Raw genomic sequence first — 6,004 nt, forward strand, 5'->3', positions numbered from 1 at the left:
GGCTAATTGAATAAAGTGCAAACTAATCTGGTGGAACTTGCATTTACTATAGAAGGCGTGTGTCCGTGGCTAAGCACGTACAACCGGGACAATCAGTCTCCCGCGCTGCATTAGCACCCACGCAAGCCTGGCTTCTCTGAACGAGTGGGCGTACTAGACCTCTTAGCCAGCAATCAAACAGCGATGGCCAAACATACAGCGTAAAACGTGCATGCACAAATCAAAAGTACGCCAGAAACGGCAAGATACAAAGCAAACGATAGAACACCTGCGAAACTCGCAACACACGCTCAAACATGATCATTCTCACGACACATTGATAGACATTGCATTCCCGACATATAAGTTCATAACGTGTCTACATTGGTTAGATCGCTAGATCATGCATTACAAGGTCATCGCATACACCTAGGTTGCATTACTAACATTTCTCAGGTACCAGCTGTATATAAACTACGTAAGCAAGTTTTGACAGAGGTTCTCAGCACCAGAAGCACCTATGCCGACCAGACGCAGAACGGTAGAGTCAGGAGGAGGCTGGACCTAGCATCCACCAGCTGGATCCTTCATTCACCAACAGTGGAGGATCCAGGTACAGAGTTAGACCCAGAAACAGGAACAAACTCAGAGGCAGTGTTTCGAATACCAGGAGCAGCAGAAGTCACTTCTTCCTCGGCATCTGGCGCGTCAACAGGAGCATCTTCCCCTTCCAGACCAGATAGCACGTCTAGGTTCAGACCCATAGGAAATTCTGCAGCCAGCTTTCTCTCTTCTGCTTCCAGATTCCAGCACCTGTACCTTGAAGGCTAGAGAAGCTTCAGTATCCAGAGCCTGTGAGAGGCGAATCTCAGCATCAAAAGTGCGACCCTCAACATCATAGAAACTTAAATCTCTCGAGAATCTGAACTTGCCAAAAGCTCCAGGGAAACTCAGCAGCAGGAGAACAAGATGCCAGAGTATATCCAGAAACAGGAGCATTTCCAGAAGCAGAAACACACCCAAATGGTGGAGCAGACCTACAGATTGGGGGCATGGTTGCAAGTGAAGTAATCTCAATAGAAGTAGACTCTGGCCGAAGCAGTAGCAACCCTATTTCTGGCACTAGATCGAGATGTAGAACCAGAATCTGCCTTTCTCTTCTCAGCAGGCTTAGGAGGAGCCTAGTGGACCCTTTTTTTCTCCTTTGAGTCAGAATCATTTCCAAAGTAGCCTTTGGCTTAGAAGATCCTGGAAGAAGGTGAGAAGTCAAGAAACAGCAGCAGCAGTACAACAAATAAAGTAGAAGCAGAGCAAACATGCCAGACGACATAGCATCAGGAGCTTGAAAGACTAATTTCCCTCCCCATCTTGAGGCTGAGAAGGAAAATTGGGGGCAATTGTTAGGGATAAAAAATACACTTTTTATCAGAGACGACGTGACAATCATCTATTAGTGGGCATAAGGTTGGTGGAATTGATGACATGGAGGCATGGGTACCATCAGATTGAAAGCAAACAAAAAGCCCACATGTAATAAATATCTTACGCAAGAAAAGGAGAGTGGAAAAGTCAACTAACCCCATCCTATCTTTATGCAACCACCCCTTATTTCCATGGAGTTGACCCTCAGATCCAAGAGCAGAAGCAGGAAACGTTTTTTACTCCAGACCCAGTATCAACCACTATAAAAGAAGGGGAAGAGCAATGAGAAAAGGTATCTTATTCTCCACTGGCATTTCGACTATAAGATTATTCTCCTCCAACAAACAATATACTAGCTAATCACCATTGTATCTCCTTATTTTCGTATCCGTCTCGATTATAGTGCCAATTTGGTGGGATTCCGTCTCCCCCCGCGGTTGTTCCCACATCGGGTTTTCCGCGTCACCAAAATCTTGCGTGTCAATCTCTTTTATTTCGTCGTTCATCCGTTCGTTAAATTAATTATGCTCATACCATCGTTGATCATAGATTAATCACTATCACTCACTAAATTAAATCAATAGTCGGTAATTTTTTTACCAAAACAAACATTATAAAAGAAATGTTAGCTAAGTTTATGGAATGATTGAGGAGCAAATTTAATTATTGTTGGAAGGAAATTAATGACTCCATATTTAGGGAAGGAAATGGTTGACTAATCACAAGTGTATAAGCGTGATTCTAGAATTGCTGGCTTTAATGATTTTTTTTTTATATATTAGTCATATGGGTAGTTTGAAGATTTGGGCCTCAAAAATTTGAGGCCCAGTGCCAATGCACATAGAGCGCTATGGGTTAGACGAGCCTGATATAAAGTCTCGTAATTTGTATTCCGTTTTAATTATTTATTTATTTTTAATTAAAATACTTTTCATAAAAAATTAGAACATCAAACAAATAATTGAAACAAAGAAAATAATAATTTGTTGCTCTTTGTTTTCATGAATTTGTTGTGTGACGGAATCTACAAGTGATATAAGAACTTATGATTTAGCTCGAGATATAATGACGTGGCAATAGCTAGTTGATATAATGTAAAATAGCACAATTATAAAGGTACTAAGTAGCATCTTTTGAGTCCAATTTAGAATTAGGGAAAATATTGTTCCTTTATTTTTATCATTTGATTGCCTTTGGTTCAAGTACCAATGACAAAAATATTTATTTTAAAAGATTACACAACTGACGATTATATGATAAGTATTATTTTTTAATGTTTCAAAATTTTATTTTAAAAACCGTCCTATAAAACATAAAAACATATACACAAAATCTCATTTGTGACGGCATGTATACGTCACTTTGGAGTGACGGATACCATTTTCCCTCACAAATGACCCAAATAGAGGAGAGAGGGAAGCACATGGGGGTGCCCCCACCTTGTCCCCCCTATCCGTTTTGTGAGTAACATTATCCGTCACTTGCTCCGACCCGTCTTCAGCAAGACTAATTGAAACATATATGACACTAGGATACAAATGAAGATTTTTAGAATAAATACATTTCATACAAGTCAAAAAAAAAATAGATCAAAGGAGAGTTGATTTGAGTTATGACTTATGACCCCCAAATCCACTACATATTCTTTAGGTTTTTTTCCTTGGTTTAAATACATACTTCCTCCATTCAACTCTACTCTACCACCTTCCCATTTTCATCCATTCAACTCCACTCTACCACTTACTAAAAAAAGAAAGTAAAATTACCATATTATCCTTATGACAACATTTTATTTACAAATCTTGCCACTAAATGGCCCACTTACTTTTACCCACAAAACACACCCTAAACTAATCCTAACCCAATTAACACTACCTAATCCATCTTATTTGATTAACCCTTCCCTCCAAATTTTAATGACCCAACCCAATTTTCCATTGAATATACCCCACTAATCCATTCAAATTTTGTTGCTGCAAATGGACTGGACTTCCGTCTCCTTCAACAACCCAAACCCAAACTCAATTTCTTGTCCTCTGAAATTCCGTCCTACTAAACCCTAAAGACCTCTCTCATTCTCTCAAACCTTCTACACAATTCTAATAACCTAATCTCTCCCTTCTCTCTCTACATCCGCCTCCTTCAATTCCTTTCTCTGAAACCCTAGATCTGCCATCCGTCTCCTTCACATCTTTACTTCATCCTTTACCTTTACTTCATCACTTCATCTCGTCTTCTCATCTTTATCTCTTTATCTCTTTACTTCATCTCGTCTTCTCATCTTCTCATCTTTATCTCCGTCCTATCATGAAACCTCCTCATCCAAACTGTGGTAATGAGTGTATCCATTGTGTTTTTTATCGTTATCGTGTTGGTTTACAAGACGATGAAGGCGATGATGAAGGCGATGATGAAGTCGATGATGAAGGCGATGATGAAGGCGATGAATCTGCTCCTGAATCGCCTCCTCCAACCCATATCGTACCTGATTCCCTAGATCCTGATGATTTGGGGACTGAAGTTGAAGAGACGGAGTTCGATGATGGTGGCGTTTGCATTCCAAAGTCGCCTGAAACGCCTGAGAACATCGCTCCTTCAAAGGAGCCTGAAACGCCGGAGAAAACCACTTTAATCGAAGTGGGTGGTGGTTTTGGGGAGCCTGAAAGTCCATGCACAAAGTACGCAAACCGGTATTTGAAGCGGATGGCGGAGAAGCGTCTTAAAACGCCTGAGAAAATAACCGAGTATGTTGAAAAAGCGGTGGTTGATTATCCGTCACCGATGACTGTGAAATTCAATGCTTTTCTTGATAGACAGTTGTCTAAGCGATAATTATCTTCGAGGTGTTGGTATATTTTCTATCTCCTCAATTTTTGTTTTGTATTTTTTATTTATTTAATCGTATATTATTTCAATTATTTAATGAACTGCTGGGTTAACTGCTGTTAGGATTTTTTTTAGGATTTTTTGTATGATTTGTTGATAAGATTTGTTCTATGGCTCATGCATTTTTTCTGAATTAAAATCCTCTGAATAAACGGATAAATTGAACTATTAAAATTGAAAAATTGTAATTGATGTATTGTCTGTTTGGTTTGTTCGTATAAACTGAAAATAAAACTGTTACAAAGTATAATGTTGGTATGCATCAATTTGTCTGTCTGAAATCTTGTTTTGTCTGTCTGAGATAATGTAATTTTTGTTTTTCTGAACTGAAATTTTGACTGTTATAATTTCAGCTGTTATAAGTTTGTCTGACTGTCTGTTTATCAAGTGAAAAATTTCTGAGTATTAAAGGCTTAACGTCTGTCTGAAATCTTGTTTTGTCTGTCTGAAATAATGTAATATTTGTTTTTCTGAACTGAAATTTTGACTGTTATAATTTCTACTGTTATAAGTTTGTCTGACTGTCTGTTTATCAAGTGAAAAATTTCTGAGTATTAAAGGCTTAACGTCTGTCTGAAATCTTGTTTTGTCTGTCTGAAATAATGTAATTTTTTTTTTCCTGAACTGTCAGTTATGAACTGAAAAATTGAACCAATTTTTGTTTGTCTGACTTAATGTGTTGAATTTTTTCTGTTAGGATGCAAGGTTTACTGTCATTAACCTCGATGATGGTCCTTCATGGACTGAGGGGTATCATCACTGTTATAGTTGCTCTATGATGATTATACCTTAATGGTTTGAGAGCTATACATGGTTTTTGGTGGAGTCTAGTTAAGTGGCCAATAATATTTAGTTGTTCAGCCACCACATTATAAATGAATGAATGGGTGTGTGTGTCTAACCATCTAAGTAGGAGTACATTGAGAGCCCAATGATTACTCTACCATCATGGTTTGAGGGCTGATATAGTACTCCTGTTGAAAGGTGAAGACATGGTCTACCTTCATTGTTTTGGTGTAGGAGGCTTTACAACTTCAAACTACTCAATGATGAGGTCACATTGGCCTGAGAGTTGTTTTAACCAGACAAGCTCTATGATGATTATACCTTAATGGTTTGAGAGCTATACATGGTTTTTGGTAGAGTTGAATGGAGGAAGTATATGTACGTTTTATTGCCCATACCTTACAAGTTTTTTTGCCACCACATGTTATATTAATGAAAGGGTGTGTGTGCTCAATCATGGTAACTGCAGTATGACTATACCTTATTGGTTTGAGAGATTAATTTGGATGTCAATATTGTTTTTTGCTTGTTGAGCATGTTCTACCTTCATTTTGTAAAGTGTAGGAGGCAAGAATACTTGGGACAACTCAATGATGAGGGCAAACGTAGCCTGAGAGTTAGTCTATGCATTTTGCAACTGTTAAAATTTGTCTGCCTGAACTGTTAAAATTTTGGCTGTCTGAACTGTTAAAATTTGTCTGTCTGAACTGTTAAAATTTGTCTGTCTGAACTGTTAAATTTGGACTGAAACTGTTAAAATTGGACTGTCTGAACTCTTAAAATTCGACTGAAACTGTTAAAATTTGTCTGTCTGGACTGTAAAATTTGGACTGAAACGGTTAAAAATGGTCTGACTTTGAATATTTATGAAACTGATGTTCATTTGAAACTGTAAATTGCCTTAATTCTTAACTCCAACTTCAAATATATT

This window comes from Silene latifolia, chromosome 8, assembly GCF_048544455.1.
Source record: "Silene latifolia isolate original U9 population chromosome 8, ASM4854445v1, whole genome shotgun sequence".
Lineage (NCBI taxonomy): Eukaryota > Viridiplantae > Streptophyta > Magnoliopsida > Caryophyllales > Caryophyllaceae > Silene > Silene latifolia.